The following is a 22210-nucleotide window of genomic DNA, read 5'->3' as shown; positions in this document are numbered from 1 at the left end:
CCTCCATTTCGATCTGTGCTCCCAGTCCCACCCTCTCCTGCTCCTCCACCTTAGGAAATTCCAGCTGGTCTAGAAAACACATCATTCTCTCCTTCCCATCCGGGGGCTGAGCTTCATATAATCTTTCGTAGAATGCCTTGAACACTCCATTCACTCTCTCCGCTCCCCGCTCCATCTCTCCCTCCTCATCCCTCACTCCCCCTATTTCCCTCGCTGCTCCCCTTTTCCTCAATTGGTGGGCCAGCAACCTGCTCGCCTTCTCCCCATACTCGTATTGTACACCCTGTGCCTTCCTCCACTGTGCCTCTGCATTACCCGTAGTCAGCAAATCAAATTCTACGTGTAGCCTTTGCCTTTCCCTGTACAGTCCCTCCTCCGGTGCCTCCGCATATTGCCTGTCCATCCTCAGAAGTTCTTGCAGCAACCGCTCCCGTTCCCTACTCTCCTGCTTTCCTTTATGTGCCCTGATTGATATCAGCTCCCCTCTAACCACTGCCTTCAGCGCCTCCCAGACCACTCCCACCTGGACCTCCCCATTATCATTGAGTTCCAAGTACTTTTCAATACACCCCCTAACCCTTAGACACACACCCTCATCCGACATTAGTCCCATGTCCATTCTCCAGGGTGGACGCCGTTCTTTTTCCTCCCCTATCTCCAAGTCCACCCAATGTGGAACGTGATCCGAAATAGCTATAGCCGTATACTCCGTCCCCCTCACCTTCGGGATCAACGCCCTTCCCAAAACAAAAAAGTCTATTCGCGAATAAACTTTGTGGACATAGGAGAAAAACGAAAACTCCTTACTCCTAGGTCTACTAAATCTCCATGGGTCTACTCCTCCCATCTGCTCCATAAAGTCTTTAAGCACCTTGGCTGCTGCCGGCCTCCTTCCAGTCCTGGACCTCGATCTGTCCAGCCCTGGTTCCAGCACCGTGTTAAAATCTCCACCCATTACCAACTTCCCCACCTCTAGGTCCGGGATACGTCCTAACATGCGCCTCATAAACTTGGCATCATCCCAGCTCAGGGCATATACGTTCACTAAGACCACCGCCTCTCCCTGTAATTTGTCACTCACCATCACGTATCTGCCCCCACTATCCGCCACTATGGTCTTTGCCTCAAACATTTCCCACTTCCCCACTAATATAACCACCCCCCTGTTTTTCGCATCTAGCCCCGAATGAAACACCTGCCCCACCCATCCTTTGCGTAGTCTAACCTGGTCTATCAGTTTCAAATGCGTCTCCTGTAACATAACGACATCTGCCTTAAGTTTCTTTAGGTGTGCGAGTACCCGTGCCCTCTTTATCGGCCCGTTCAGCCCTCTCACATTCCACGTGATCAGCCGGGTTGGGGGGCTCTTTACCCCCCCCTTGCGGATTGGCCATCCCCTTTTACCCAGCTCCTCACCCGGTTCCCATGCAGCTGTGTCCCCCCCAGGCGGTGCCCCCCCCCCGCCCCGCCCACCCCTCCCCATACCAGCTCCCCTTTCTGCCCAGCAGCAGCAACCCAGTAAATCCCCCCCTCCCACCCCCCCCCCCGGCTAGATCCCGCACTAGCATAGTTACACCCCCCATGTTGCTCCCAGAAGTCAGCAAACTCTGGCCGACCTCGGCTTCCCCCCGTGACCTCGGCTCGCACCGTGCAATGCCCCCTCCTTCCTGCTTCCCTATTCCCGCCATAATTATCATAGCGCGGGAACAAAGCCCGCACTTCCCTTTTGGCCCCGCCCCCAATGGCCAATGCCCCCAACTCCTCCACCTCCCTTCCTCCCTCCCCCATAACCTGTGGAAGAGAGAAAAGTTACCGGGTCGCAGGATTAACAACATAAAAATCATCTCTCCCCCCCTTTTTTCCCCCCTCTTCGCCCCCCATATTCGCCCCACCACTTTGTCTCAAACGTTCTTTTTTAATAACCCACTCATTCCAATTTCTCTTCAACAATAAATGTCCACACCTCATCCGCCGTTTCAAAGTAGTGGTGCTTCCCTTGATATGTGACCCACAGCCTTGCCAGCTGCAGCATTCCAAATTTGATCTTCTTTTTATGAAGCACCGCCTTGGCCCGATTAAAGCTCGCCCTCCTTCTCGCCACCTCCGCACCCCAGTCTTGATATACGCGGATCACCGCGTTCTCCCATCTACTGCTCCGAGTTTTCTTTGCCCATCTTAGGACCATCTCTCTGTCCTTAAAACGGAGGAATCTCACCACTGTGGCTCGAGGAATTTCTCCAGCCCTCGGTCTTCGCGCCATAACTCGATAGGCTCCCTCCACCTCCAGCGGACCCGTCGGGGCCTCCGATCCCATCAACGAGTGCAGCATCGTGCTCACATGTGCCCCGACGTCCGCCCCTTCTGCACCTTCAGGAAGACCAAGAATCCTTAAATTCTTCCTCCTCGCATTATTCTCCAGCACCTCCAGCCTTTCCACACATCGTTTATGGTGTGCCTCGTGCATCTCCGTCTTCACCACCAGGCCCTGTATATCGTCCTCGTTCTCAGCAGCCTTTGCCTTCACGACCCGAAGCTCCCGCTCCTGGGTCTTTTGCTCATCTTTTAGCCCTTCAATCGCCTGTAATATCGGGGCCAACAGCTCCTTCTTCATCTCCTTTTTAAGCTCTTCCACGCAGCGTTTCAAAAACTCGTGTTGTTCAGGGCCCCATTTTAAACTGCCACCTTCCAACGCCATCTTGGTTTTTGCCTGCCTTCCTTGCCGCTGCTCCAGTGGATCCACCGCAATCCGGCCACTTTCCTCTCCTTTTCCCATCCGTATCCAGGGGGGATTCCCTTCTGGTTTACCGCACAGTGCTGTTAGCCGTTAAAATTGCAGTTGGGGCTCTTATTAAGAGCCCAAAAGTCCGTTCCACCGGGAGCTGCCGAAACGTACAACTTAGCTGGTCATCGCCGCACCCGGAAGTCATTCCTTACAGTTTCAACAGATCTTGGTTTCTTATCAAATGGAATAAGACGTAAATAAAGATAAGCGGGAAGGCAGGATAATAGCGAACAGGAAGGGCCGTGTTAGTCAGAATCATAGAATTAGCAATGAATGACATAAATACTTGATGATCCACCTGAATGAGGAAGAGAAAACATAATCTTGAACTAATCACAACATAAATTGAAGCCACTCGGACATTAGTATTCTTTCCAGATCTCGGTCAATAGAATCAATGAACAATGTAAATATGCGACTGGAGTGGGTGCGAACAGATGGTTGATGAAAAACTTCCAACCTAACTGATAAATGACTGTAAAACTAAACTGAAACCAATGTAATGTAAGTTATAACTAACTCCAGGTAACATGTACAATGAGAACTGTGCATTCCATATTTAGTCGGAAGGCTGTGAAGTACCTAAATGAAAGATAAGAGTCTCCTGCTCGAGGGTATTTGAAATGTATAAGAACACTGCAGGAGGCCGAGGACATCACGTCTCAATACAAATCGCCAAGTCGAACCCGTAGTTTAGCTGGTTACCAATTCCATGAAGGTACCGGATGATCCCGACCAGTAATTTTATTCTAACATATTCGTTCCATGCACTTGGTACGCCATGAACCTGCCACTGCACAACGTCGCGATGAAGAATCTGGCACTGTTACATTTCTTGCCTAGAAATTATATAGCCATACCAGAGATTCAACAGCCCTCTTTTCATTGGATTCTGAGTGGAAATTGAATGTTCGATCAGACAATTCCAAAGCAAAGGGACAACTAAATGGAAATTGAAAAACGAAAAGTGGATTAATTAACTCTGACACGCGAGGGCGCTGGCGTTTTAAGCAATAAATGCAACGTGTCAGCATAAAGCGAGCGCTTCAAGTAACGAAGATTCATTCCATCGCGTTTTCGTGCTGCAGAGAATTCGCATTCAGGCAGATTCGAGTCTAGATTACTGCGCCTATAACGCAGAGCACAAACAGTTATCTAGGCGCGGTGCTGATTTTCCACCACCCTGCAGCAAAGTCGTAAAAAGAGCTCGTTTCAAAACTGTGATTTTTTTTTTTAGTTGCAAGGCATAATAGGAAACTTTAGAAATCCTGACTCAGAAGTTAACGTACATGCGGAATGTGCCCAGGATTTCTTGCTTAATCTATTTCCAACAATTTCAGAATATTGCTTTTCGACTCATTGCAGTGGCAGTCTCCAAATGGACAGAAAAGTCAGTATTTTATCGGAATTTGCTTTGAGAAAAAGTGAAACAGATGTTAGGAGCTAATGGGTAAAGTGCCAAATATAATAAGGTGACAAGCACTTTCTCTCCTAAGGAACTTCGACTCCAAAATGTTGTGATCTAAACTAAAGCTGCTACATAGACTCTTTTGCCCAGCAATTGATTTTAGATTTGCGCTACACTGCTACAATCCAAGCTTATTTTAAACTGGATTGAAGAAACACACGAATAATTTCTACTGAGTCATAGATGTTTACAGCATGGACACAGGCCCTTTGGCCCAGTTTGTCCATGCCGCCCAGTTTCTACTGTGTTCGCTTTCTAGAATACTGCGAAATTCGAGCAAAATTAAACTCTAACTTTGAGGCCTTCATCTCTGTCTGACGTCATCTGCATTTCGCCAACGCATGTTTCTCTGGTATGGAGGTCAGTATTCCAGTTCTACACTTTGTCGATTGATTGGTTCAAATTCCTGTGAACTTCCCGTCCGAAAAATGGCGTCAGTCCTCTCGTTTCAAAGTTCTGCTGCAGCACTTTCTGACAGCCACAACGACTTGCTAAGTGGGCACCAAAACTAGACCAAAGTAAGATCAGATCAAAACGGAACTTTGTGTTCTCCAGCTCTCTCAGGCTGCATGTCCTTTCACACATGGTTTTAGGTGAACATATTTGGCCCGCGGCAAGAGCTTGTTGCGGCTATAATTGCTGAAAGGAGATAACTCGAACAGCGTTTACAGGGGTGAAACAGAAAAACAAAATATTCATTATCTCGAGCGTGTTGCGCTGGTGAACACCTTGCGCCGAGTTCTCTGATACTTGCCGTTAGTTCTAATAAACTTGATCGACACAAAGACCTGTGTTTGCTAACCACTGTTTACATCTTGCTTGGGACGGAAAAACGCAAATGGCACATCTGGGATGTGAATGCGGACCTATCGAAAACTCTTTGAAATAAACACTGGAATGGCTTGTAATTCAGTTAATTTACACTTCCATTGCCATCGTAAGCCGATGACCCTTCCTTTCGAATCGCAATGATAAAAAATCGTTTATTGAAATAAAGCTCAAGCCAGACAGCAGTTGCGAGGAAAATATATTGCCACGTTCAGCTCATAGCGTTTTAACCGAACTACTGAATGATTGGAAAGTAATAAGCCATAAACACAGATAAGCGGGAAGGGTGTGTGTGAGAATTAATCAAAGGTAAGGGCAGTGTTAGCTGGGAAGTCAGCAAACAATGATCTCAAAAGAGATTCTGTGACTCACGGTCAATAGGGCCGGTAGGCATGGTGACATGGAATGGTCACAACACAGAGGGCTCATTCGGATCTCAGTATTCGCTTCAGTTCCAGGGCAATGTAACAAGTGAATAAATTAAACGTGCGACTGTGGAAGATGTGAATGGTTATGGTTTTCTGAAAATTTGCTGAACTCAAAACAAATACAAAATGAGACTGAAACAGAAAATTGCCATGTAATGTATAACCAACTCCAGGCAGTCTCTACAGCCAGAATTGTGGATTCATGTTTAATCGGAAGGCTGTGAAAGACCTAAATGAACGATGAGCGTCTCCTCCTCGAGGATACTTTAAAATTCAACGGAAAACTGAAGGAGGACCGGGAGATGGGCGTTGATAGCCATTTCACCTGTCAATAGAATCCACAACGATGAAGCTGTGAAGTTTACGTCTGACCCCCCGCATTAATTCTATTCCAGTACACCGTGTTTCCACCGCATTCTATCCTCAGAAACTGTCATTGCAATGGATATTCTGCTGCTCTGACTGCTTTTGCCTAGTGAATGATAACAGACCTGCAAGAGTTTCGTTAGCCCTCTTTTAATTAGAACTGGATATCCAACCGCAAAGAAATACTTGCGTTCTGCTCAGTGCAACTGGGTGAATAAAAAAAAATAAACAATGGTCAGATCAAAATAAAATCGTGGGACTGGCTGCCCTGTTCGACTGCGTGATCTATCAGGGAAGATTACACGTTATGTTAGAGCCCCGGCAGAAGGTCATTCCCGCGAGCTAACCGCCCAAGTTGGGGTTGAGTGAACTGCTGAATTAGGATAAATTCACAGTTGATGAAGGTGTGTTCATTTACTCCATGTGCGTTCCGTTGAAAACCTCCTGCTGTTTCTTTTTTCTTCTCAAACTTAACACCGATAGATGAATCCTACATTCTGCAACGCAAGGAACGAAAGAAAAAAAGGCAAAACGAAACCAAAAGATTGTTTTGCTCGCAAGGATCTTCGACTATCTGCAGTCTCCTTGCAACGACAATGAAACAGTCATTTTATCTGAAAATGACAGCAAAAATTAATAATTAATAAAATCTTGCAGAAGCTCAGCACGGCATGAAATCACAGCCTGTGATCTCCATATTCCAGATTTGCAGCGTCCATAATATTTCGTTTTTTATTCATCATTATGACCTTCGGCCGTTCAAAATGTAGATCTTTTCATTGCCATTTTATTCCAATGAGCCATTCTTTCACATTGCAGCTGAAAAATTAGAAACTGTGAGTCGAAATACCTTTGTCTCTGCACTAAAATTTCTTAATGAGCTGGAAAAATGTTTCGATGACTTTGCTTTCGAAATTGAGTAGTAGCATTCAATTTACAATGGTCCGAAGGGCCTCTTGCTGTAATGTAAAGCTCTAAAAGGAAACGAATGCTGCTGGAACATTAAGATTTGTAGTTTTGCCTTAGTTGATGCATTGTATGTAATTCTGATCATTACCTTCATCCATCATGTAAACAGACAGAGAGGTAATGTCCGGGCAGATGTCAAGTATGGCATACTCCATTTATGAAGATAAACTGGGAACCATCGAACTGATAGAGCTGCAACAGGGAGGTTGGGATGTGACCTACCGGAGGTTTTACACAAGGCGCGGCATATGGAGTTTGCAGGGAGTAATTCACACTGGTGAGTATGTGAAAAACTGAAGGTCGCCCATTCAAATTCCTTCGGAACAGAATAAAAGACATTGGGCAGGCGTTTTTTTTTTACCTCAGAGCTAATTCGAACTGGAACGGTCAATCTCCAAACAAGTAAGAAGCTCATTCCATAAATAATGTTGGAAGGTAATGTGGAGTGGCCATTCTAAATTGCCCGTTCATGTCCAACGATATGCAGGTTAGGTGGGGCTACGTGGTGCGGGGATAGGGAGGATGAGTGGGCCGTTGTTCGGCTGCTCTTTGTAGAATGGTGCACACTCAATGGGCCGAATGGCCTCCTTCTGCACTGTCGGGATTATATGGACACATACACAGGAACGTGGAGTTACACAATGACAGAATATGTCGGATGCATCCAGCGATTCAGGCCTCAAACCAGATGTCAGTGATAGAGACATGGAGAAAGAAAGAGAGAGGGAGAAATAGAGAGACGCGGCGGGGGGGGGGGGGGGGGGAGGGGGGAGAGAAACGGACAGAGAAGAAAGAAAGTTGTGTCTCACTTGATTGATTCTGGATGTATATCCAACAGATTCTTCCTGAGCACCTGCAGGTGAATAAGATTGAGAAATTATAATTGAAGGCAATGAAAGGTGGGGAATGTCATTCTTCCTGTGTATTGGTGAGTTCCAAGGTGACGGTAAATGAAGCAAAATCGATACGAGAAAAAAATATTTCGCGCGGCAGCTTTTCGGGGTGCGGTTATTTTCTATTGTTTCATGGAGCTTAGGTGTCACTCGCTTGACCTGCATTTTTATTATACATATGATATTACACGAATATATGAATAAAGAGCGGGATGAGGTCACTGGGCCCCTCGATCCTGCTCCTCCAATCGTGAGATTATATCTGATCTGCTTGTAACTGGAGCTCCGCATTCATGCCTCACTCGATAAGCTTTCATTCCCTTGTTAATCAATAATGTACCTCTCAAACTTAAAAATATTCAAAGAGTCTGATTCCTCTTCCCCTTAGGGAAGAGAGTTCGAAAGACTCACGGCACTCTGAGAGAAATACATTTTCTTCGCCTGTGCCTTAAATGAGTGATCCCTTATTTGTAAATTATGACCTTGGAATTCTCGATTCTCCGACAAGAGGAAACATCCTCTCCATATCCAACCTTTGAAGAACGCATGGGTTCTTAAAGGTTGCGATCAAGTCACTTTTGAGAATTTTAAACTCCAATGCATACGAACCTAACCTTTCGAACCATCCTTCGGAAGACAACCTGCCCATTGCAGGACTTCGTAAACCATCACTTAGCTGCTTCCAACACATTTCCATTCGTCCTTAATTAAAGAGACTAACGGTGATCACCGTACTCCGAATTTGGTGTCACCAATGACTGAAACATAATTTATTAGTTTTATAATCAATTCCCTTTACAATAAATGATAACATTCATTCGTTTTCCTCATTACCTGCTGTATGTTTATAAAAGCCTTTTATGATTCGTGCACTGGGACTCAGCAATCTTCTGAAGGGCTCTGAAATCTCTCACCATCTTATAAAATACGCTTCCTTTTTATTCTTCCTGCCAAAGTTGACAATTTGTAACTGCTCACATTATACTCCATTTGCCAGAACTTTGCCCACTCGCATAGTCTATCTGTGCCCTTTTGTAGCTTCAGTGCGTTATAGCAATCGTTCTTTCAGTGGATTAATCTTAGTCATTTGTAAAAGGTTGAGGCCCGTACCCTGAACCCTGAGGCACGTCACATACTGTCAACTGGGGGGAAATATCCTTTCTAACCTCTGCTTCGTCTTAGCGAGCTCGTCTTAATTTCAATCAGGGTTGGTGATGAGTCGCCTTCTTAAACCGACCAAGTCCATCTTTTGCTGGTACACCCACAGTGCTGTTAGGAAGGAATGTCCAGGATTTTGACCCAGCAGCAATGAAGGGAAGGAGATAGATTTCCCAGTCAGGAGATTGTAGTAATTTGGAGGGTAGTGACACAAGTAAGCTGACATTAACTCTGCAATGAAGTTGCTGTGATTCTGAGAGACGAAATTCCTTATCATTTCAGTCTTAAATTGGTGCCCTTTTATTCTGAGACTATGCCTTCAGTGTCCTTGTCGCTTCAGGAATGCAATGCCTAAAAGTCTGATTCAAGTTCAACGGACGCTTTCAAATGCTGTATAAAAAATGTTTAAAATTGCGCAACATTGTGGGGAGCAGGCAGCGGGACGAAAACTCATTATAAGATCCGGTGCTGACACGATGGGGAACTACTCTCTGTCTGCACCGCAAAGTTCTGTGATTCAAGGGAACGTGATCATTTTTTTTAAAGAGAGGAGGCATAATTAAAGCTCGAGAGAATTCGCACAATGCCACGGATGTCGAAGAATTTCAGCATCGTTTGATTACTGACCTTTGTAGCTTGAATTAAGACCACGAAAAAACGTGGGCGAACAATGTAAAGGTTCAGTTGTTCTGAGTTTCCACCATTTTAACGATACAGAAGCACACACGCAAAAAATCTGCAATCTTAATATTATGACAAACTCCCCGTCGGGGAATTGAACCCCGGTCTCCCGCGTGACAGGCGGGGATACTCACCACTATACTAACGAAGAAGTGATGCACTCATTGGATGCATACATACTCCATTTGATATGGTAATGTAAGAACAGGCACTAACTTGTGGCAACAGCTGTATTTCTTTATCAGACCCAAGGTATTACCTCTGTTGCGGACAGGAATTTAAGTGAGGCATTCAGCGGAACCGACACACAGGAGCAGCGAGAAGCTTAGAGGGACGCATTAATACACTGAGGAACTTGCCGTTCACAGCTCCGTCAAATCTGATCATTTTGGATCAAAGACCGGAAGTCAAGGAATGTTTTATTTTCTCGCAAGCATTGGACAACCAATGGCAGCGGACAGCGGAGAAGTGTGTTTTTAGTTTCTCACTTTAGAAGTGCCAGATTTAAAGTTGAAGATTCAGCAAACGACAAGTGCCATCCTCAGAATCACGTATAAATATTGAAACTTTCTGTAACTATTACCACCCAGTTAATTGTTCAATACAGATTCCGCAATGTCAACAGTGGTTATATATTTTAAATGCTCATCCAGGAAAACCTGACTCATTCGTGGTTCTGTTACTCACTGGAAGAAAGAATCAGGGGTGGGATTTGGTGCTTTTTTCCTTGCTGTTTTTAGTGTACATTAACGGCCTCGATGAGAATGTGGACCGCATGATCAGTTAATTGGCAGATGACACGAAAATTGGTGGGATGGTAAAGGGTGAGGAGGGAAACAGGATGACACAGACGGACTGGCCAGCTGGTGCCGAACAGTGGTAAAGTGAATTTGACCCTGAAAAGTATGAGGTGATGTATTTTGCGAACCATGATGTGGAGATGCCGGCGTTGGATTGGGGTAAGCACAGTAAGAAGTCTTACAACACCAGGTTAAAGTCCAACAGGTTTGTTTCAAACACTAGGTTTCGGAGCACTGCTGGAAGGAGAAGTGCTCCGAAAGCTAGTGTTTGAAACAAATCTGTTGGACTTTAATCTGGTGTTGTAAGACTTCTTACTGTATTTTGTGAAGACTAAGAAGGCAAGGGAATACACAATGAACGGTAGTACGTTGGACGTGCAGAGGACCAAAATTACTTTGGGGTGCATGCTATAGATCCCAGAAGACAACAGGGTAGGTAGATCGGGCGGCTAAGGAGGCATATAGAGTACTTTATTAATCTTTATTAGCCGAGGCATAGAATAAAAGAGCAGAGAGGTTATGATGGAGCTGTTTGAAATGTTTGTTAGGCCAAAGAGTATTCTGTGCAGTTCCAGACGCCACATTATAAGAAGCATGTGATTGCACGTGCAGAGCCGGGGAATTTGCCGGGGTCAGAGTGTTTCAGCTATGAAGGCTGATAGACCTGGCGTTTTATTCCTCAGAGCAGAGAAAGCTGAGTGGCAGACATGATTGGGGTTATTCATGAATGCCACATGCTCAGCCTTGCGCCTCGCCTGAGGTGTGGTGATCCTCAGGTTAAATTACCACCAGACAGCTCTCCCCCTCAATATACACTATAACCTGGTGTTGTAAGACTTCTTACTCAAAATGGAAAGTATCGGAGTCTATGGTGACTTTACCTTTATCTTACCGTACACTACTTTGATGTACCAGGGTAGTTAGGAAAAACCTTTCCTCGTAGTAAAGGGGTCAATAGCCAGGGGCATAGACTTAAGTTAAGTGGCAGGAGATATGGAAGGGATTTCAGGAGAAAACACTTTCACCCAGTGGGTGGTGGAAATCTGGAACTCACTGCCTGCAAAGCTGGTACAAGCTGAAACACTCACAATATTTAAGAAGCTTTTCACTGAGATCTTGTAACACATGCAAGACCTGGGGCCAAGTGGTGGAAAATGGGATTGGAATACAATAGGCACTAGATAGCTGGCACAGAAACGATGGACCGAAGGATCTCTTTGTGTTGTAAATCTCTATGGATCTGTGAAAGCTCTGGAAGCAACATAGCTTATATGGTTTATATTCTGTGTTTCCAATGAGAATATTTATAAGCTGCTGCCGAAGAATTACCGTTCCATGGCACTTGTTGGCCATTTTATCATAGAATCATAGAATGTACAGGCAGAGGAAGGCAATTCATCCCATCGAGTCGACACAGTCCCTTGGAAAGAGCAGGCTGCTTAAACCCACGCCTCCAATCTATCCCTAAAACCCAGTAACCCTATCTAACCTTTTGAACACTATGGGGCAATTTTAGCATTGCAAATCCACCTAACCTGCACATCTTTGGACTGTGGGAGGAAACAGGAGCACCGGGATAAAACCCACTCAGACACTGGGAGAAAGTGCAAGCTCCAAACAGTAACCCAAGAACGCAATTGATCCCAAGTCCCATTCTAATTTGAATTTGAAGGTCGCCCATTCAAATTCCTTGGGAACAGAATAAAAGAGATTGGGCAAGTAAGAAGCTCATTCCATAAATAATGTTGGAAGGTAAAGTGGAGTGGCCATGCTAAAATGCCCGTTAGTCTCCAAAGATATGCAGGTTAGGTGGGGTTACAAGGTGCGGAATAGGGCGGCTGAGTGTGTCGATGTTCGGCTGCTCTTTGTAGATTGGGTGCACACTCAATGGGCCGAATGGCCTCCTTCTGCACTGTGGGGATTATATGGACACAAACACAGGAGTTAAACAATGACAGAATATGTTGGATACATTCAGCGATTCAGGTCTCAGACCAAATGAAATGAAAATGGCTTATTGTCACAAGTAGGCTTCAAATGAAGTTACTGTGAAAAGCCCCTAGTCGCCACATTCCGGCGCCTGTTCAGGGAGGCTGGTACGGGAATTGAACAGTGCTGCTGGCCTGTCTTGGTCTGTTTTCAAAGCCAGCGATTTAGCCCTGTGCTAAACAGCCCCTGTCAGTGATAGAGACATGGAGAAAGAAAGAGAGAGAGAGAGGGAGAAATAGAGAGACAGAGGGAGGGAGAAAGAGAGAAACTGACAGAGATGAAAGAAAGTTGTATCTCACTTGACTGATTCTGGATGTATATCCAACAGATCCTTCCTGAGCACCTGCAGGTGAATAAGATTTAGAAATTATAATTGAAGGCAATGAAAGGTGGGGAATATCCTTCTTCCTACGTGTTGGCGAGTTCCAAGGCGATGGTACATGAAGCAAAATCGATACGAGGAAAAGGTATTTCGCATGGCAGGTTTTCGAGGTGTGAATATTTTCTATTGTTTCATGGAGCTTGGGTGTCACTAGCTTTACCTGCATTATTATAATACATTTATTACACGAATATTTGAATAAAGAGCGAGATGACGTCACTGGACCCCTCGCTCCTGCTCCTCCAATCATGACATTATGTCTGCCCTGCTTGTAACTGGAGCTCCGCATTTGTGCCTCACACGATAACCTTTCAGTCCCTTGGGAATCAATAATGTAGCTCTCGAGACTTCCGGTGGCGGCCATGGAGGAGTAGGTCGCGCATTCGGCAGCTCCGGTCTGGAACGGACTCTCGAACCTTTTTTCAGGAGTTTTCACGGACGTTTTGGGGCAGATTAGTGAAGCGAACGCTGCCAAAAGGATTCCCTCTCTGTTGTATGGATAGCTGGACCAGGAGTGGCCAGTTGAAACGTTTAAGTCCCAACAGGCAGAAGCATGTGGAGTGGGCGCTGATGCACCACATGGCGGCCGGTATAGATCAGGGTGCATGGGCGCAGTGGGCACAGGAACAACAGGAGTTCCTTAGGTGTTGCTTTGCTGATCTTAAAAAGGACATGCTGGCCCCGATGAAGGCATCAATAGACCAAATGATCGCAACTCATGCCACACAAGGGAAAGCGATTAAAGAGATGGAGAAAAGGCTATCCGACCATGAGGACTGGTTATTCATATTGGCCCTTAAGGTGGCCACCACAAGAACTGGCAGGTGGGGCTGAAGGACCTAGAAAACAGGTCCAGGAGACTGAACTTGAGAATTGTGGGCCTCCCCGAAGGTGTGGAGGGGTCGGATGCAGGAGCATTTGCGTCCAAGATGCTGGAGGCGCTGATAGGGATGGGGGTATCCCTCGACCCATGGAACTGGACAGAGCCCTCGCAAGGAAGCCCAAGGCGAATGAATCGCCGAGGGCCATGGTGGTGGGATTTCATCGCTTCTCGGACAAGGAACTTGTCTTGCAGTGGGCAAAAAAAGAAGGGAGCAGCAGGTGGGAGAACAGCGTGATATGCATCTACCAGGACCTGGGTGCGGAGCTGGCCAAGAGGCGTGCTGGATTCAACCGGGTGAAGGCGACCCTCTTCAGCAAGGGGGTGAAATTTGGGGTGCTACACCCAGGCTATGGGTCACATACAAGGAACGGCATCACTATTTTGAGAAGCCGGACGAGGTGTGGTCATTCGTCAAACAAGAAAAGCTGGACTTGAATTAAAGGACAGTTAAGCTTTGGTGGAATGCGGCAGTGGGGCTGGGTAACACGGTACCGTTTCTAATATAAGATTGTGTACAATGTTGTGTGCGTGTAAGGGCTGTGATGGTGGCTGGAGGGTGCAGTATTTTCGGCAAAGTTGAGATACAGAGGGGGAGGGGGCCCTGTGCTTAGTGCGATTTTTCAGGCAGTTGGAGCCTTGGTTCAACAAGTGTCTCCTCATGGGGCAATGTTAGTGTCTTCTGTTTATTTTTCATTTCGTATTACTATTTACTCACTGGGGCTGGACAGGGAGTTTAATTGGTTTATTCATGTGGGCAGAGGGGTCCGGCCTATGAGGCAACAGTCTGATCGGCGCCAGGGGCAGGAGCTGCTGGGGTCAGCATGGGTCAGCTGACTCTCGGGAGCGTAGTGGCGGGGTGAGCAAGTGCTCAGCTGGTGCTTAGCGGGGGTTTTAGGTCATGGGGCTGTTGGGGGGAAGGGAGGATACTGTTTCACTGACAGAGGAGGTATCAATTTTGGGGTACCAATTGAGGGTCGGGGGCGGTGGCTCCCCGTGGGGGCGCTCGAGGAAGCGAAGGGCGCGGGCTCGGGGTTGGCCAAAAAAGGGTCGGGAGGGGAGGAGGTTATCCCCCCGTCCAGGCTGATCACGTGGAATGTGAGGGGTTTGAATGGGCCAGTCAAAAGTGCCCTTGTGTTCGCTCATCTAAAGGGGTTAAAGGCAGACGTAACAATGCTTCAGGAGACACATTTAAAGCTCGCAGATCACACGAGTTTGAGAAAGGGATGGGTAGGCCACGTGTTCCATTCAGGGCTGGATTCGAAGAGCAGGGGAGTAGCAATTCTGATCAGTAAGGGTGTGGCATTCGAGGCTGGGAGCATTGTGGCAGATAAGGGGGGCAGGTATATAATGGTGAGTGGAAAGTGGGAGGGGGTCTGGGTGGTGTTTGTGAACGTCTATGCTCCGAATTGGGATGATGTGGAATTTATGAGACGCATGCTGGGCAAAATCCCGGACTTAGAGTCACACAACCTGATCATGGGGGGAGACACAGTCATCGACCCCAAGCTGGACCGGTGAAGTCCAGGACAGGGAACTGACCGGCAGTGGCTAAGGAACTGAAGGGTTTTATGGAGCAGATGGGAGAGGGTGGGGGGGGGGGGGGCACCCTGGAGGTTCGCGCGGAGTTCTCTCTATTCTCCCACGTTCACAAGGTTTATTCCTGTAGAGAATTCTTTGTCTTCCGCAGGCCGTTAATCCCAAAGGTGGCGGGGACAGAATACTCAGCAATCACAGTCACGGACCATGCCCTGCACTGGGTGGACCTGCAATGCCCACTCTGGAGACTGGATGTGGGGCTGTTGACGGACGAAGAGGTTTGCGGGCAGATAAGCAGGAACATCCAGGATTACCTGTAATCAAACAATACGGTTGAGGTAGCAGACGGCACCAGTATGGGAGGCTCTGAAGGCAGTTGTCAGAGGGGAGCTAATCACAATTCGATCCAACAGGGAAAAGAGAGAAAGAGCGGAGAGGGAGAGACTGGTGGAGGAGATACTCCGAGTGGACAGGTGATACACGGAGGCTCCCGGAGCGGCAGAGTCTGCAGGCGGAGTTTGAACTGCTGGCCACAAGGAAAGTGGTTGCACAGCTGAGGAAGGCAAGGGGGGCAGTCTATCAGTACGGGGAGAAAGTGAGTCGAATGCTGGCACACCAACTGCAAAATAGGGAGGCGGCCAGGGAAATCGGGGGAGTGAATAATAGGGAGGGTAACACGGTCCTGGATCCAGCGGGGTGAATGGAGTCTTTAAGGAGTTCTACAGTAAACTATACGAGTCGGGACCCCTGACGGGAACGGAAGGGATGAGGCAATTTTCGGACCAGTTGAGGTTTCCAAAAGTGGAAGAGGACCTGGTGGAGGAGCTGGAGGCCCCGATTGAATTGGAGGAGATTGTCAAGGGTATAGAGGGTATGCAATCGGGTAAAGCCCCGGGGCCGGATAGTTTCCTGGTAGAATTCTATAAGAAATTTTCAGAAATATTGAGCCCACTCCTGATGAGGACCTTCAATGAGGCTGGAGAGAAAGGAACCCTCCCCCCAACAATGTCACAGGCCTTGATCTCACTCGTTCTTAAACGAGGGAACGACACGGAACATTGTGGGTCATACAGGCCGATTTCACTTTTTAACGTGGATGCCAAATTGCTAGCTCAGATTCTGGCCACAAGAATTGAGGATTGCATCCCAGGGGTGATTGAGGAAGACCAGACTGGGTTTGTTAAAGGCAGATGACACAATACCAATGTTCAGAGACTTTTGAATATTACTATGATGCCCTCAGAGGGATGAGAGGCGGAGGTGGTAATAGCGATGGGCGCAGAGAAAGCCTTTGACCGGGTGGAGTGGGAGTACCTGTGGGAAACGCTGGGGAGGTTTGGGTTTGGTGAGGGCTTTATTGGCTGGGTGAAATTGCTGTACCAGGCGCCTGTAGCAAGTGTATGTACAAACCGGCTGAGGTTGGGGTACTTCGAGCTTCACAGGGGAACCTCTCCCCATTACTATTTGCCCTTGCTAGAGAACCACTAGCTATGGTGCTGAGAGCCTCGAGGAACTGACGGGGACTGATTCGGGTGGGCGGGGGGGGAGGGGGGGGAACATCGGGTCTCGCTATACGCGGATGATTTGCTCCTTTACATTTCGGACCCTGTGGAGGGGATGGGGGAGGTTTTGCAGATCCTGAGGGATTTTGGTAGTTTTTCAGGGTACAACCTGAACATGGGAAAGAGCAAGTTGTTTGTGATCCAAGCCAAGTGGCAGGAGGAGAGATTGAAAGAGCTGCCACTCAGGATGGTAGAGAAAAGTTTTTGTTACCTGGGTATACAGGTGGCAAGGAAATGGGATGCCCTGCACAGGCTGAACCTGTCCCGGTTTGTGGAGCAAATGGAAAGTGACTTTAAAAGGTGGGACATACTCCCGCTGTCACTGGCAGGGAGGGTGCAGACCGTGAAAATGACTGTCCTCCCCAGATTTTTGTTTGTCTTTCAGTGCCTCCCCATCTTCATCCCTAAGGCCTTTTTTAAGCGGGTGAGTAAGGACATTACGGGCTTTGTGTGGGCAAATAAGATCCTGTGAATATGGCGATCACTGTTGGAGCGCAGTCGGGGGCGGGGGGAGGAGGGGGTTGCTGCTGCCGGACATTCGCTACTTCTACTGGGTGGCCAATATAGCTATAATTAGGAAGTGGGTGATGGGGGGGGGGGAGGGGAGGGCGGCATGGGAGCAGCTGGAGGCGGCATCATGTAAAGGTACTGGTCTGGGAGCTTTGATAACAGCTGTTCTCGCCGACCCGTTACTCCACAAGTCCGATGGTGGTGGCGACACTGCAGATCTGGAGACAGCCGAGGAGGTACAAGAAGGTGGAGGGAGCGTTGGTCTGGACCCCGATATGCAACAACCACAGGTTTGTCCTGGGTAGGATAGATGGTGGGTTCCAGAGTTGGCAGAGGGCAGGCATCAGAAGGATGGGAGATCCGTTCATAGACGGAGGCTTTCCCAGTTTGAAGGCGCTAGAGGACAAATTTAATCTAGCCCCAGAAACGCCTTTAAACATCTGCAAGTACGAGCCTTCCTGAAAAAACAGGTAGTGGCCTTTCCGCCACTGCCGCCACTGAGGATACCGGACAGAGTGGTCCCCGGCACCTGAGTGGGGGGTGGGGGAGGGGTGGGAGGTGTCGGTTATCTACCAGGAACTACAGGAGGAGGAGGAAACCCCGGTAGAGGAGGTCAAGGGCAAGTGAGAGGAGGAGCTAGGTGAGGAGTTGGAAGCAGGTCTGTGGGCAGAGGTCCTAGGCAGGGTTAATTCCTCCTCCTCATCATCTGCCAGGCTCAGTCTAATTCAATTTAAGGTGGTCCACCGGGCGAGAGTGAGCAAGTTTTTTGGGGTAGAAGACAGTTGTGTGAGGTGCAAGGGCAGCCCTGCAAACCATGTCCACATGTTTTGGGCATGCCCGGAGCTTAGAGAGTTCTGGCAAGGGTTCACGAGGGCAATGTCCAAGGTGCTTAACACACGGGTGCTGCCGAGTCCAGAGATAGCGATCTTTGGAGTGTCAGAAGACCTGGGAGTTCAGCGGGCGAAAGAGGCCGACGTCTTGGCCTTTGCCTCCCTAGTAGCCCTGAGACGGATTTTATTAATGTGGAGGGACTCGAAGCCCCCGAGTGCAGAGACTTGGGTTATCGACATGGCTGGGTTTCTCAGCCTCGAAAAAAATAAAGTTTGCCTTAAGAAGGTCTGCGCTAGGGTTCTTTCAGAGGTGGCAGCCGTTCGTCGACTTTCTCGAGGAAAATTAAAATGTCAGCAGCAGCAATCCGGGGGGCGGGGGCTGTGTGTTTCATTGGTGTGGTGTGGGAAGACTGGGTCACATGGGGTAATGTCTATTTAATTGTTATTGTATATTCCCTTTTTACACTATGTTAATGTTCACTCTAGTTTGTTTAGTTATTGTTGTTACTACTGTTTTATGATGAAAAATTCTGCAAAACCTTAATAAAAATACTTTTTTTTAAAAAATAACGCAGCTCTCAAACTTAAAAATATTCAACGATTCAGATTCCTCTTCCCCTTAAGGTTGAGGCCCCTACACTGAACACTGAGGCATACTGCACGTCACATACTGCCAACTGGGGGACAATATCCTTACTAACCTCTGCTTCGTCTTAGCGAGCTCGTCCTAATTTCAAGCAAGATTGGTGATGAGTCGCCTTCTTAAATCGACCAAGTCCATCTTTTGCTGGTACACCCACAGTGCTGTTAGCAAGGAATGTCGAAGATTTTGACCCAGCAGCAGTGAATGGAAGGAGATAGATTTCCCAGTCAGGAGATTGTAGTAATTTGGAGGGTAGTGACACAAGTAAGCTGACATTAACTCTGCAATGAAGTTGCTGTGATTCTGAGAGACGCAATTCCTCTTCATTTCAGTCTTAAATTGGCTCCTTTTATTCTGAGACTATGCCCTCAGTGTCCTTGACGCTTCAGGAATGCAATGCCTAAAAGTCTAATGGGGCAATTTCAACGGAAGCTTTCAAATGCTGCAAAAAAAAGGGTAAAGTTGCGCAACATTGTGGGGAGCAGGCAGCGGGACGAAAACTCATTATAAGAGCCGGTGCTGACACGATGGTTAATTACTACCCTCTGTCTGCACCGCAAAGTTCTGTGATTCAAGGGAACGTGATCATTTTTTTAAAGAGAGGAAGCATAATTAAAGCTCGACAGAATTCGCACAGTGCCACGGATGGCGAAGAATTTCAGCATCGTTTGATTACTGACCGTTGTAGCCTGAAGAAAGACCACGAAAAAATGTGGGCGAACAATGTAAAGGTTCGCAGTTTCATCGAGTTCTCGTTTCCACCTTTTTAACGGTACACAAGCACACAAGCAAAATCTGCAATCTTAAAATTATAATAAACTCCCCGTCGGGGAATTGAACCCCGGTCTCCCGCGTGACAGGCGGGGATACTCACCACTATACTAACGAGGAAGTGATGCCCTGATGTAATGCATACATGCTCCATTTGATAGGCTAATGTCAGACCAGGAACTAACTTGTGGCGACAGCTGTATTCTCTATCAGACACACGATATTAACTCTGTTACGGACAGGAATTTAAGTAAGGCACATAGCGGAACCGACACACAGACTATGACATGTGGAGGAGCAGAAAGAAGCTTAGAGGGACGCATTAATACACTGAGGAACTTGCCGTTCACAGCTCCGTCAAATCTGTTAATTTTGGACCAAAGACCGGAAGTCAAGGAATGTTTTATTTTCCCGCAAGCATTGGACAACCAATGGCAGCGGACAGCGGAGAAGTGTGTTTTTCGGTCCTCACTTTTGGAATGCCAGATTTGAAGTTGAAGGTTCAGCAAACGACAAAGTGCCATCCTCAGAATCACGTATAAATATTGAAACGTTCTTTCTGTAACTATTGCTACCCAGTTAATTGTTCAATACAGATTCCGTATTTGGCAACAGTGGTTATTTTTTTTTTTTAATGCTAACCCAGCTAAAACCTGATTCATTCCTGGCTCTGTTACTCACCGGGAGAAAGAATCAGAGCGGGATTGGTTGCTTTGATCCTTGCTGTTTTTAGTGTACGTTAATGGCCTCGACGTGAATGTGGACCGCATGATCAGTCAGTTGGCAGATGACACGAAAATTGGTGGGGTGGTAAAGGGTGAGGAGGGAAACCTGAGATTACAGGATGACATCGACGGACTGGTCAGCTGGTGCCGAACAGTGATAAAGCGAACTTGATCCTGAAAAGTATGAGGTGCTGTATTTTGTGAAGACTAAGAAGATAAGGGAATACACAATGAGCGGTAGTACGATGGAAGTGCTGAGGAGAAAAATTACTTTGGGGTGCATGCCAAAGATCCCAGAAGGCAGCAGGGTAGGTAGATAGGGCGCCTAAGGAGGCATATAGAGTACTAACCTTTATTAGCCGAGGCATAGAATAGAAGAGCAAAGAGGTTATGATGGAGCTGTTTGAAATCTTTGTTAGGCCACAGAGTATTCTGTGCAGTTCCAGGCGCCACATTATAAGAAGCATGGGTTTGCACTTAAAAGAGTGCAGAACATATTCACCAGGATGTTGCCGGGGTCTGTGTGTTTCAGCTATGAAGGCTGATAGACCTGGCGTTTTATTCCTCAGAGCAGAGAAGGCTGAGTGGCAGGCATGAAGGCCACATGCTCAGCCTTGCGCCTCGCCTGAGGTATGGTGATCCTCAGGTTAAATCACCACCAGTCAGCTCTCCCCCTCAAGATGGACTTTAACCTGGTGTTGTAAGACTTCTTACTCAAAATGGAAAGCAGCCTATGGTTATTGGGGACTATGGCGACTTTACCTTTATCTTACCGTACACTACTTTGATGTACCAGGGTAGATAGGAAAAACTTTTTCCCGTAGTAAAGGGGTCAATAGCCAGGGGCATAGACTTAAGTTAAGTGGCGGGAGATATGGAAGGGATTTCAGGAAAAAACACTTTCACTCAGTGGGTGCTGGAAATCTGGAACTCACTGCCTGCAAAGCCGGTGCAAGCTGAAACACTCCAAACATTTAAGAAGCATTTCGCTGAGATCTTGTAACACATGCGAGACCTGGGGCCAAGTGGTGGAAAATGGGATTGGAATATATAGGCACTAGATAGCTGGCGCAGAAACGATGGACAGGAGGATCTCTTTGTGTTGTAAATCTCTATGACTTGTTAAAGCTCTGGAAGCAACAGAGCTTATATGGTTTATATTCTGTGTTTCCAATGAGAATATTTATAAGCTGCTGTGAAGAATTACCATTGCATGGCACTTATTGGTTATTTTATCATAGAATCATGGTATTTACATGCAGAGGGAGGCAATTCATCCCATCGAGTCGACACCGTCCCTTGGAAAGAGCAGGCTGCTTAAGCCCACGTCAATCTATACTCATAAACCAGTAACCCTATTTAACCTTTTGGACACTAAGGGGCAATTTTAGCATTGCAAATCCACCTAACCTGCACATCTTTGGACTGTGGGAGGAAACAGGAGCGCCGGGAGGAAACCCACTCAGACACTGGGAGAAAGTACAAGCTCCACACAGTAACCTGAGGCCGGAATTGATCCCAAGTCCGTTGTAACCTCCACCTTCAAGTTGATAAGTGGGGATATTTAGCACCGTTTTTGCGAGAAAGTCACTCTCAGCTTCCAGGAGGCAGGGATGTTGATTCACCTTCCAGTGAAATATTTATTTGATGAAGCTATATTTAACTTTCTATTGGCCATTGTTGATAGACAGCATGCAATTCACATCATTCTCTTTGTGTACTGTCAGGCCCGGTACAATACGGTGTAGGGAACGGGTAGATTGTGAAATGCAAAGACCCACTCAGAACAGTGAAGAAATTATGAGGTGCAGAAACATACATAAAGTCAGGTAAACAGACATGGACACATACACACTGACAGGTCGGCAGGTACAAACACAGTCACATAGACAGATGTAAAGACGGACACTCATTTACACACAGATAGACACAGCTATCAGAACATCACCACAGAGACTCAGACAGACATACAAGTGGAATATGTTTATACATATGAGAAAACAGAA

General features: G+C 47.0%; 2 non-coding genes across 2 annotated transcripts; both read right to left on the bottom strand.

The window, feature by feature from the left end:
* Positions 1–9652: 9652 nt before the first annotated feature.
* Positions 9653–9724, bottom strand: trnad-guc (transfer RNA aspartic acid (anticodon GUC)). Its single transcript has one exon. It is a non-coding gene; the product is annotated as a tRNA-Asp (tRNA).
* Positions 9725–19527: 9803 nt separating this feature from the next.
* Positions 19528–19599, bottom strand: trnad-guc (transfer RNA aspartic acid (anticodon GUC)). The gene has a single exon. It is a non-coding gene; the product is annotated as a tRNA-Asp (tRNA).
* Between the last annotated feature and the right edge of the window lie 2611 nt (positions 19600–22210).

This window comes from Scyliorhinus torazame, chromosome 14 (genome assembly GCF_047496885.1).
Source record: "Scyliorhinus torazame isolate Kashiwa2021f chromosome 14, sScyTor2.1, whole genome shotgun sequence".
Lineage (NCBI taxonomy): Eukaryota > Metazoa > Chordata > Chondrichthyes > Carcharhiniformes > Scyliorhinidae > Scyliorhinus > Scyliorhinus torazame.
Note: the sequence above shows the minus strand (reverse complement) of the source record. Positions and strands in the feature narration are given on the sequence as shown.